We start from the raw sequence: 13,697 nt of genomic DNA, 5'->3' as shown, positions 1-13,697 counted from the left end.
TCAAATTTAGGTACTATCTTTAAAGACAAAGTAAATAAATTGTTAAACTCTAATAAGAAAGACAAGCATTCAAAATGTTTAAATCTGCCATTTGCTACTTCCAGATGCAAAAGCAATAACGAAAAGTGCAGGTATGATACCACCCAGATGGAATGCAGAAAAATGCATATCTCTTCAGGGGAGATTTGTAAATGCTTATTAAGCTCTGTGAGGTCTTGTGGAGAATTCTGATTATAGAAAAACTGGGAAGTGATTGTTGTCATAGAAAGCCCATGAAAGACTTGCTTTATGCCAAAGAGCTTAGATGATTTAGAATTAAATCAAGAAGAGTTTTTTGTGTCTCTGAGGTTGAACAGCTTGTTGCTTTCTTCTGGCAAAAAACAAGCTTGACAAGGTTCAGCAGGTTTGGTCCTGAGCTCTATCTTTCTTCATCCTCTTGGATGGTATGTCAAGCAGGTTATATTGTGTAAAAAGGCATGTTGGCAATTCCACTGCACTTGGGGATTTAAGATCATTTGTAGCTGCCAGGAGATAGTGAGTGAAGCAAATCAAGATCCCATTTTAGCTGTAGTTAAATTTCTTGCCTTTATTTAAAGTATGCAGCATGGCCTAAACCTGCCTCTAGAGAACCTGTTTACCTTCTCCCTTTATGCTCATTGAAAATTTTTAATAGAGTTTGACATTTTATGCATTGAAACTTATGACACAGTTCCCAGACAGAATCCAGAATTGTCTCATCACATTGTGGAGGTAGATGTTTCTAAGGATTCTTTGTCCTTTTTTGTGAGGGGTGCCAATCTTTAAGATTCAGGCTTTATATTATTCACTTCAACAAATTCAACAGAAAAAACATTTAAGAGATACCTCATACTTATACATATATGTACATATAAGCATGCATATTTATGCATAGATATGTATAAACATATACAAATATACATGCGTGTATATGTACATACATTGTGTGTGTGTGTGTGTGTGTGTGTGTGTGTGTAGATGCCCACTCCTCTAGGTGCTGGGGATAATACAAAGACCAAAACAAAACAAAAAACAATCTTTGCCTCTGAACAACCAATCTATCAACAAGCATTTATTAGCTAACTGTATGTCAGACACTATGCTAGCCTCTGGGAATACAAAGAAAAAAAGAAAAATGATAATTATCCTCAAGAAGCTTGTATTTTAGCAGGAGACCATATATACACAAATATATATATATGTATGTACATATATATATGCAAAATCCATATAATTCAACAAGTAGTAATTAAACAGGTACTCTATGACAAAGTGATATGAACATAGTTCCTATTTTCCTTTCAAAAGGAATTATTTTTCCTCAAAAAGTAGTAAAACTGTCCCTTGGACTTGATTGGCTGAAGCTTTCTGGTTATCTAAAAGTATAAAAAGCCCCCCACACATGGAAGTTGGGGAATTTCTGAAGACTGGAAGTCACCATCTCTTATTCTAACCATATACAATGTTTCCCTAGAAAGACTGTGGGATAGGGGGAAGAAAGAACTAAATCTCATTGGATCATTGTTATATATCTTGCTCTGTTAGGGCAAAGTAAACTTTTGTTAGCTGTTCAATGACTTGTGAGTGACTCATTTTATCTCAGCTTTGAACCTGAACTAAGGGTTCTACCTTCAGCGTGCTTCTTTTCAGACAGCTAGACATTGACTAAATGATTAAAGTACAAATTATGAAACAATCCTTACTGGCAAGATGTTTTTGCAACACTTGAGGGTCTATTTACAAATGAGAGTAAATGAAAATTAACCTTAAAGGGAAAAAAAAAACTCATAGATCTGAGAAAGTCCTCCTGAAGCAGGTGGAATTTGACCTCTGTCTTGAAGGAATTCAGTGGTCAATAGGTGAAGAAGAAGATATTCTGGGAATGGGGGACATTTAGCGAAAAGGCATACATTGAAGAAGAAGTATAGTGTAATAGGAAAAACAAGGTGGCCATTTTGATTAGGTAAGAGAGTTGGGGGTAATTTATAATAAGACTGGAAATATCAAAAGCAATAGTTTATATTTGATCCTAGACATAATAGAGAGCCACTAGAGTTGACATGGAGTTGGACTGGTCTTTGCTATGCTTTAAGAAAATCTGTTTGGCAGTTGCAAGGAGGATGGAATGGAATGACAAGACACTTGGGTCAGGGAGACCAATTAGGAATCCAGGTGAAAGATGAAAAGGGTCTGAACTAGAGTGGTGGTTTTGTGAGGGAAAAGAGGTGGATGCAGGTGAAAGATAATGTGGAGAAAAAAAATCACATGAATTGGCAATTTATTGCATATATGGGTGAGTCAAGACTGACAGTAGTATTGTGAACCTGAATAACTGGAAGGAGGGAAGTCCCTTTGACAGTGATAAGGAAGCTCTGTAAAGAGAACCATTTGAAAGAAAATATATTGATTTTTCTTAGGGATATGTTAATTTTTGTTTTGGGCATGTTGAGTTTGAAATGCTTATGGGAAATCCAATTAAGGAGATTACATTTTTATTGTAATGATTTAGCACTACACTTAAAAGGACATGCTTTTGCATGTCCTTTTATTTAAAGCCATTTCAATAGAGAAAAATAATAATGAATTCTTAAGGACATCAGGAAAGGCTTCCTATTGTAGGTGGCATCTGAACTGTGCTTTGAAGGAATCTAGAAATCATAAGAGGTAACAGGGAAGAGAGAATGGATTCCAGACATAGAGAGCATTTGTGCAAAATCAAGAATTGGGGAGATGGACTCTCATCTATGAGGAACAACTGGGAGAACAATAGTTAAGTAAGATGGACAGTATTGGAAGGAAAAAACTATATAAATATGATTAGCAAGGCAGGCAGGAGCCACATTGGGGAGGTGGGTGGCTTTTAATATTGAGTTGTTGGGCTAAGGAGATTTTATTTTACCTGCGATGCAATTAGAAATCATTGAAGAATTTGGAGTCTAGTGAAAAAATATAGGTGTTGGTGGTATGTCTGTATCATATGAATAAAAATGATAACATAATATGACTTGATAAGCCAAGAAAACAGTAAAGGAATGTTATGAGTCAGGGAAACTTTCATAAATAACAAACAAGAAGATGATGATTTTGCCTACTGGATATAAAGTAGAAAGTTGAAATATCCCCTGGTTTCAAAATATGAACAATCTGCTAGGAATGTGTATATGTGTATAGGGGGATTCAACATTTCACAGATGAGAATAGAAGTGATAACACAATTGTATGCATAGGAGAAGTAAGTGGGGAAATTAAGAAATACTAGCTAGCTAGTATTTATATATCACTTTAAGCTTTGCAAAGTATGTGTATTATCTCATTTAATCATTTAAAGGTTCCATGTAAGAAAATGACACCTCTCTTGGACCTTGGAGAAATAACTTAGCTAGTCAATTTAGAAACTGCTGCCTATTGGACAGTTTTGAACTTGATGCCCCACAGATATCTGAAATTAGGTATGACCAGAATAGAACTCATTATCTTTCCTTTTTCCTTGCTTTAACTTCACTATTACATTATATAGCAGTACTATCCTCCCTGTCACCCTAATTTATAACCTTGGTGTCATCTGCAACTCCTCACCCTTAATCAACCAATGAATCTAATTTACTGTTGCTAGATCTTGTCAATTCTTCCTTTACATCTGTTAGATAGTTCTCCTTATCTCCACTCACGCAGCTACCACAGTAGTTTGTGTCCTCTTAACTTTATGCCTGGACTATTGCAATATACTCCTGATTGATCTCTGCATCAAATGTTTTCCCATTCCAAGCTCTCTCTCCACAATGTCACTAAGGTGATTTTTTTCCCTAAAATATAGGACTGATCTTGTCATCTTGGTGTTTAAAGATCTATAATATCTCCATTTTTCCTTCAGAATCAAATATAATATTTTCTATTTTACTTTCTTTTTAAAGATCTTATAACATGGGCTCTTCCTATTAAGAAGGCTTGATATATTTCTGTTTCTTCATCCACACTGCACCTGCTAACCAGGTTGCCCTAACAGAGTAAATAGATAGAATAGAGCAAATAAATAGAAATTTGTATTGTTTCTAATCTTCTATATAGCATTCCTGTCCAGCCACATTAGAGTCCAGTTTAGAACAGCTATACTGGTCTATTTGCTGTTCCTCTATATGATGCACCATCACTTATCTCCATGCCTTTGAACTCACTGTCATGGTCCTCCATGCCTGGAATGTTTTCCTTCCTCTTCCACCTCTTAGAATTCTTATCTTCCTTCCAGACTTAACTAAAGTTCTACCTTTTGTAGGAGGCCGTTTCCATTCTCTCAGCAACTAGTGTCTTTCCTTCTAAGGTTGTCTTTCATCTACCCTGTGGCTTATAAACACTATTTATATCCATTCATTCTTCGCCTTTAGAATGTAAGTTTCTTTTGGGCAGAGATTTTTTTTTTCTTTTTCTTTGTCTCTACAGTACTGAACAAAGTGACTAAAACACTGAAAGTACTTAATAAATGTTACTTGAAGTATTGGCAGTACTGTGACAATGATCAACCATGGAAGACTTCTCTACTCTGATCAAGACAATAATCCAAGACAGTTCCAAAGAACCCATGACGAAAAATGCTATCCACCTCCAGAGAGAGAATTTATTAATTCTGAGATTGAAGCATACTTTTTTTCACTGCCTTTTTTTCCCTTGTTTGTGTGTATGGTTTCTTTTGCAACATGACTAATGGAAATATGTTTTGCATGACTTCATTTGTATAATCAATATCATCCTGCTGTCCTCATGGGGTGGGGAGAGAGAGAATTTGGAAGTGAAATTCTACAAAAAGAATGTAAAAAATTTAAGCAACTGGGAAATATTTAATGGACTAAATAAAATACATTTAAAGGAGAACTTGCTATTTGACTGGCTGGATAAATGCAGAAAAAAATGAAGGAATCCTTATTATCAAAAAGTTTGGGAGATAGTATATATGTTTATAACAAGCAAAAAATATAAGTGGAGTCCATTCCAGGTAAAGTTAAAAATAAGACTGGAAAGGTAGAAAAGGACAAGGTTATAAAGAGTTTTGAAAGCTAAACAGAGTATTGTTATTTGAAGCTAGAGGTAATAAGGAGACCCTAGAGTTTATTGAATAGGAGGGTGACATAATCAAACCTGTGCTTTTGGAAGATCATAACAGATGATTGGAGGATGGACTTTAACGGGGAGACATTTGAGGCAGGAAGACACAACAGAAGGTTATTGCAATCAATAGCCCAGGCATGTGATAGTGAAGTCATGCTCTATAGTGGTGGCAGTAGCAGAACAGAGAAGACCAGTATATAAGAGAGATATTAAGAAGGTAAAAAAAATTAACCTGCCATGACAATAATTTTGATGAGAGTGAGAAGTCAAGAATGACATCAAGGTTTTGAGTGTAGCTAATGGTGGGTATAATCAACAGCAATAAGGAAGTTAGGAAGAAAAGAACATTTAGGGGAAAAATAAGGAGGTCAGTTTTAGATGTCTATGATACATCAAATTTGATATGCCTAATAGGCGACTGGAAATGTGAGAATGGAATCAGGAGAGAGGTTAGGACTAAACAAGTATATCTAAGAGTCATGAAACCATGGAAGTTGATGAGATTTCTAAGTGAAATAGTATAGAGAAATAGATGAGAAGAGGGCAGCTAGGTGGTGCAGTGGATAGAGTGCCAGCCCTGGAGGTAGGATTTGAGTTTAAGCCTGGCCTCTGATACTTACTAACTGTGTGACTCTGGGTAAATAACTTAATCCCATTTGCCTCAGACTCCTCATCTGTAAAATGAGCTAGTAAAGGAAATGGCAAAATATTCCAGTGTCTTTACCAGAAAAACCCCAAATGGGGCAATAGAGAATTGGACATGACTGAAATGACTGAACAACTAAGAAGAGGAAAGGGCACAGTACAGAGGATTTGGGTTCCCTCCCATGGTTAGAAGGTGTAGTGTGGATGAAGAAACAGAAATAACAGTCAAACAGGCAGGAGAATTGAGAGATCAGTGTCATAGAAACCTAGAGAAAAAAGAGTATCAAACATTAGAGTTTTCAATAGCGTCAAAGGCTACAGAAGGATAAGGACTGAGAAAAGGCCATTAGATTTGGTTATTATTGTGGAGAGCTGGGGAGAGTTGTTTTAGTTGAACAAAAAGGTCAGAAGCCAGACTAAAAAATTTTAAGGAGAGAGTGAGAGAAAAGCAAGTGGAGGTTCCTTTTACAGACAATCCTCATGAAATTTAGCCAAAAGGAGTAGAGACCTTGTACATTGGTAGGTGGGGATGAATGGATCAATTGAGATTTTTTTCTTCTTATTATTAATTGCTATTTATATTTAGGATGGAGGCTACATGGGCTTATATGAGGGCAGTAGAAAAGCAGCCAGTAGACAGGGAGTATTTGAATATTAGAGGGAGAGAGTAGGAATAGTAGAAGGGACAATATGTTAGAAGAGATGGGATGGAAGGGACTTGCTTGTGCTTGTAGAGGAGTTTGCTATTGCAATGAGAAAAGCAACTTTTTCATATATGGAGATTGTGACAGAAAGCATCTATCTGAATGATATAATCTAAGAAATAGGAGAGAAGAGGATGCTGGGGAGGACATCATTGTTCTCTTCTGAGTAGGTACTGGTAGGGGACCATAGGAAGTTCAAGAAGGCATGGAAAGGTGAGTGGAAAAGGGTGGAGGAAATGGAAAGTGGGAATAAACATTGGCAAAAGAGGGCAGAGAGCCATTAACATCAGATTAAGAAGTGCTCATTTTATTCCCTAAGCAGTTAGAAGATGCAGAATTTTTGAGAATGTGAGTCATGTTTTTATCTGGGCACTAAGAAGGTCAACTTGTTGGAATAGGAAAATATAGAATAGGTTCAATAATTCATATTTACAAAATTTCTTAAACACAAATATTATTCATAATATTTTAGGCATTTCAGACATTGATTAGATTTGTATCTTTAAAAAACATTCGTGAATAGTGTCTCTGATATATTGTTTTATCATGCAATCTTATCATTGTTATGAATAAACAAATGCATTATGTCCAATGTGACATCTAATCTTTTCAAACTGAATTAAATTCTGGTTGCCCAAACTATTGACATTCATCCTTAACATTTCTGAAATTTGGAATTCAAAAACTTCTTAATATTTTTGGGCAAACTCAATATATTTAACTTCTCTGGTACTCAATTTCTTCAATATCATTTCTATAGGGTTATTTTAAGAAAGTGAATAGCTTAATAGAAATAGTTTAATAGAAAGAAAGCCAGAGATCAGAAAATCTGGTTTATAGGAGTGGTTCTTTCATTTTACTTCCTGTGTGAATTTAAGCATGTCATATGTCATCTAGCTTCTGTGAACTTCAGTCTTCTCAAATTTGGTGTGGGACTACTACTAATAAATAATGAGGGGCCAACTGAATATATATGTATGTAGGCATATATATATATATATATATATATATATATATATATATATATATATATATATATATATATATATATATATATATATATATATATGAGATACGGTCCAAGGTGCCATAGCTTTGAATGAAGGTCTAGAGTAGACTATACATAGTCTATATTTCTATCATGTAAGGACTGACCAATCTAGACTAGAGTCTGTGAGTTTATCACTAAATTGGCAGCAGGAAGATGACTATTTTCTTTGGCAGCAGCATCTCTAAATGTTGATCTGCTAAATGTTTTTGGTCTCTGATCTGTTTTGGTAGCAAAAGTAACCAACTTAATGAAATTATATTTGCATTGTGTAATAAAGCTAAAATGAGATAAAATTATTGCATAGATGAAAGTACTTTGCAAAGGGTTGTGTGTGTTTTGTTGTTGTTAATTCAATGTTTAAAATTACATGAAGACGTTCTAAACCAAACATACAACTTTGAAGAGGGACTCATAATTTGAAATGGAGGATAACACAGCACAAAACAAAATTCCTCTTTCCATAGTAGAAAGAACAACATTCTTATAAAAATGATTCATAATCTAGTAGGGCATAGAAGGAGTTGCAGTCCTGAAAGGAAAGCGTTTTCATGGCAAATAAAGCACACAGAATCTTGACATACTGATATAATAAAAACTTGAATTTCCATAGCATTCCAATGATTGTGCAGCCTTTCTTTACAGCGACCTTTTAGACTGGGCAAAAATAAAAGAATTATTCTTTCCATTTTATATTTGAGAAAACTGAAAGTTTAAGGAGTCAAACTGCATCATCACAAACTACTAAAAATGCTGGAGCTAGAATTTGAAATTGCATCTGTATTTATACCCAGTTGGCTCTCTTCTGTATACAACATAGTCTCTCTCCAATTATAATAGTCATCAGAAAAGAACCACATGTTTTCTTAATTAATTCCATCTTAGAGGTATAATCAATCATTGAGTAAGCATTTATGAAATTCCTAACATGTGTCAGGTACTATGTTAGGTGATGGGGATAAAAAGACTAAATATAATTGTTGACTTCAAGGAACTTACTTTTTTTTTGAGGGAAAAATATGTACTTGTACAGGCACACACAGAATAAATGCACTATAGTATCAGACCAGAAAGTAATAGCAGTTACAGGATTGGTGAAAGACTTTATTTAGAAGGCGGAGTTGGAACTGAACGAAACGAGGAATTCTGAGGGAGAGAAGAGAATGGAGTGCATCACAGGGACAGCCAGGGGAAAACATGAAGAGATGAGCCTCATGTATGAAGAATGAGAAGTTCAGTTTGGTTGGAGTATAAGGTATAGGAAGAAGAGTAATAATAAGTATAATATTAATCCTGTATAGTAATAGCTAACAGTTACGTAGTACTTATTATGTGCCAAGAACTATACTAAGTGCTTTACAACCATTATCTCACCTGATCTCCCAACAACCCTGGGGAGTAGGTGCTATTATTACCGCTTCTTTTTCAGATGAAGAAACTGAGGCAAATAGAGGTTGTGACTTACCCAGGGTCACACAGCTTGTAAAGTGTCTTAGTCTGGATTTTAACTCAGGAATTGCTGACTCCAGGTCCAGTATTCTATTCACTAGCTGCCTAGCTATATAATAGCTACAATACCTATGTAATAACTATAACAGCACAACGACATATAATCATGTCAGATGCTTCAGATACACAAAACCTTATTGCTGGAAGGGGGTGCTGGAAAGAAGAAAGAGATATATTCATGGCTCAAGACCTCATCCAGTTTGTCAACAGAGATGTCAGCTTATAGACTATTCTACCCACTTAACATGGCACCAATTCATTTTAAAGGGATTTTTTCTGGTCAGAATTGGAAACTATGATTTTCCCTCAGCCAATAGCAGTGTAGAAAATGGCTAGTGGAAACACCATTTGAGAATCTAGCATGTACCTGATTAGGTTGAATCTGACCAGTTTGCACAGCTTAAACCTTTTCTGAAGATTCTCTAGTTATATATTTGCTAACAGCAGGACCCAAACATTATTAAAATATTGACACAATCCTATAGCACTCCCTAAAGCAATTTCTGCCTTTGTTGCAGCTCTTCAGTCATTTCACTCATGTCCAACTCTTGTTGAACCCATTTGAGATTTTCTCAGCAAAGATAATGGAATGGATTGCTGTTTCCCTCTCCAATTCATTTTACAGATGAGGAAAATGAGGCAAACCGGATTTGAACTTTGACTTGCCCAACATCACACAGGTAGTAGGTGTCTCAGGTCAAATTTGAACTCAGGAAGATGAGCTTTTCTGACTCCAGGACTGGCACTCTATGCACTGTGCCAAATGGAGGTAGGTACTAACCTGACAATTCATGCTTGTATTTCAAAATAATTGCACCCCAAATCTATCAGTTAACAATTTGCTTTCAAAAGAGTTGTTAGCCTATTTAAATGGCATATTTAAGTGTGACTCTGGACCTAGAAACTCAAACTGACTTTGCCACTAGTTGATGTTGTTTTTGTTTCTAAACAAGCTTTGAATACTTATGTGACCTTAGTTAACATTTGATCTAAATTAATATGCATCTTTTTTCTTAAGGAAGTATATGTGCACCTTTGATTTGATCAGGAAAGAAGAAAATTCCCTATAAATATACAACAGAGGCATTATAGGACATTACCCTATAATTAATTCTGTCAGAATAAATCAAAGCTCTAATTATAGACACAAAAAATCTACTCAATACTCTGGAATATTTATGCAAAATACTACTCTTAGCACTTATCAGCTAAACTGTAATGTCTCTGTGGAGCTGATATAGCAATTTTGAAACTATCTCATCCTCTTTGGCCTCTCTTTTCCAGCTTATGTGCAGAGTGCCTGATAATAGTACAATTACATTAAAAATAAAAACCCTGTAAATCTCTACTGGCAATTAATGTAATTCTGCCATTAAGATACATCTGGATTCATTTTTGAAAATGAAAAACAAAGTAGCTGACTCAATGGACAATCATTTTCCTCTGAAATTTTCTGGCATTTCTATGTGATTTACCTGCCAATTTATCTACTCACAATTTTCATTACACACTTAAAACATAAGGACATTTGTTTGTGCTTTAAATTCCAATAGAAGATTTGGAAATTGATTTAAGACGAACTTTCCATTATGTAATCAGTATTGGAACTATTTGTTTATTTGTATGTTTTGGTTTTATGTTTAATTACTTATTTAAGACTAGTTAGAAGCACCATTGTATAAAATAAGAGTACTAAATTTGGAATTGGAAGTCCTGTGTTCCTAGTCAGCATATACTACTGAGTCACATAACTTTAGACAAATCTCTATGCACTAAACTCAAGATTTTTCATGTATGACATTGTGGGATTGGATGATATAGCTTGGTACATCCCTTAAAGAATGTTGGAACAGAAGCAGAGCATAGTAGGTATCAGGATTATTCAATTTGGAGTCAGAAAGGTCTAGTTTCAAATCCTGATCTTAACACTTACTAGCTTTGTGATCTTGGACAAATCTCTCACCCTTGTAGTCTCAGACAGCTTTTTGAGAGTTTTAATTGTCAATAGATAGTAACATGTGTCAAAACAGTTTCTGCATCACCAAAATCACAGTATGTATACTTTAAAGCCAGAAAATGCATTAGCAATATCAGGTCTAATCTCCTTTATTTTTTACAGATGAGGAATCTAAGACATGGAGCGATTAAGTGACTTGCCCAAAGTTACATAAGTGGGAAGTAGCCAAAACTGATTCTACCTTCCTTTCTAAGGTATTTTCAAATTCTAAACATCTATGATCTCTGATCTTTCATGACTCTCACAGTCACAGAATCTAACTTATTCATATGTAAGAAAGAATTCCCTCTATAACATACCTGACAAGTGGCTTTCTAGCCCATGCTTGCTGACATGCAGTGAGGGGAAGCTCACTGCTTCTGGGATCATCTCATATTAATTGAGCATGTTCTTAATTACCAAGATGTTATTTTTTAGGGGGTGGACCAAAATGGCAGAGTAGAAGCATGGATCTTCTTGAGCTCTCCACACAAAACCCTTAAAATACCTGTAAGAAATGCCTGTAAAAATGACTGTAAAATATTCTGGAATTCTGTATCACTCTGGCCCAAGACATACTGGAAGGTAAACAGGAAGGGTCTACTGTACCAGGCTCAAAGCAGAGCACAGCCCAGCATGGGCTACACTGGCACAGATCTGACTGCAGCAGGCCTCAGGGCACTAGCAGCTGCTGAGGTTTCCAGATTTCACAACCCATAAACACCAAAGACAGTTTCAAAGTTCAGCGAGAAAGTTCTTTCACCTGGATGAGAGAGAAGCATGATCTGACCCCAGTTCCAGCCCTAGAAGCAGCTGCTTGTGGAACTCTCTACCTAAAGAGGTTGGGGGAATGGAGCAGCTGATCTATATCTTAGTCTTGAGTGATGGTCTTCAGATGAGGAGGAGCACTGGCATGGTAGAGCTGGTGGCAGCTGTAGAGAGGGAATCCTACTCACAGTTCCAGGGCAGAAAAGTGTGCTTGTGGTTGCTCATAGAGCAGAGTGCAGGCTAGGAGAGGAATAAACACCTCTCCCTTGATTATACCACTGTGGAGGAACTGAGGACCTACAGGTCCCTAGAGATATCTCTGAAAACAGATGCACAAAACATGGGATAGGACACTCTCCTCTTAAGAAAGGGCTAAAAACTCAAGTAATTGACTGAGAAAATGCCCCAAAAGGGGAAAAATAAGACTATAGATAATTACTTTCTTGGTGAAAAGATATTTTCTTCTGGCTTTTCAGATGAGGAAGATCAAAACATACAACTAGAGGAAGAAAGCAAAGTCAAGGATACTACATCCAAATCCTCCAAAAAATATGGAGGAGCTCAAAAGGATTTTGAAAATCAAGTAAGAGAAGTAGAGGAAAAATTGGGATGAAAAATGAGAGCAATGCAAGAAAATCATGAAAAATGAGTCAACAGCTTATTAAAGGAGACTCAAAATATGCTGAAGAAAATAACACCTTTAAAAATAGACTAACCCAAACGGCAAAAGAGTTCCGAAAAGTCAGGGGAGAAGAATGCCTCAAAACACAGAATTGGTCAAATGGAAAAGGAGGTCGAAAAGCTCACTGAAGAAAATGGTTCTTTAAAAGTTAGGATGGAGCAGATGGAGGCTAATGACTTTATGAGAAATCAAGACATTATAAAACCAAACCAAAACAAGGAAAAATAGAAGACAACGTGAAATATCTCATTGGAAAAGCAACTGAACTGGGAAGTAGATCCAGGAGAGATAATTTAAAAATTATTGGTCTACCTGAAAACGATGATCAACAAAAGAGCCTGACATAATCTCCCAAGAAATTATCAAGGAAAACTGAACCAGAAGGGAAAATAGAAATGGAAAGCATCGTCTGATCACCTCCTGAAAGAGCTTTCAAAAAGATCTGTCTGTTGATCTGTGATGTATGTATTTCTTATGATCAGACAGTTGGAAGCCCTGTCTGTTGGTCTTTTTTTCCTCTTTTTGTATTTTCTCCAAAGTTCGGGATGCTGACTTTTCCCCCGAACTAAGTGAGTGATATATATGTTTGATTAAAGTAGATTGTTGAGCCCTCAAAAATTGTTTTCCTTTTAGAAAAGCATATGTAAGAACCTGTACAGTAGGCCCTCTTTTGCATGCTGGGGTCCTTGCTGATACAGAGGAATTTATTAAGAGAAAGAGGATGAGAGAAGTAAAATATAGCAAATCATCTCATATAAAAGTGACAAGAAAGAGCTTTTACAATGGAAGGTAAGAGGGGGGAGATGAAAGGGAACAAGTGAGTCTTACTCTCACAGGATTTGGCTTAAGGAGAGAATAACACGCACTCAACTGGAAATTTATTTTACCCTACAGGAAGGCAGGGGGGAGGGTATAAGAGAAACAAGACAATAGAAGGGACCGCAAGTTGGGGTAAGGGATAATCAGAAGCAAACACTATTGTGGGGGGACAAGTCAAGGGAGAGAATGGAATAAATGGAGGACAGGGAAGGACAGAATGAAATGTGGTTAGCCTTTTGCAACATGACTGTAATGAAAGTGTTTTGCATGCTTTCTCAGTGATGGTTGGTGGGGAGGGAGGAAAGGAGAGAATATGGAACTCAAAGCTTTGAAAAGGAATGTTAAAAATTGTTTTTTTGCATGCAACTGGGAAATAAGATGTATAGGCAATGGGGTTTAGAAAACTATTTT

Source organism: Notamacropus eugenii, chromosome 1 (genome assembly GCF_028372415.1).
Source record: "Notamacropus eugenii isolate mMacEug1 chromosome 1, mMacEug1.pri_v2, whole genome shotgun sequence".
Lineage (NCBI taxonomy): Eukaryota > Metazoa > Chordata > Mammalia > Diprotodontia > Macropodidae > Notamacropus > Notamacropus eugenii.
Note: the sequence above shows the minus strand (reverse complement) of the source record.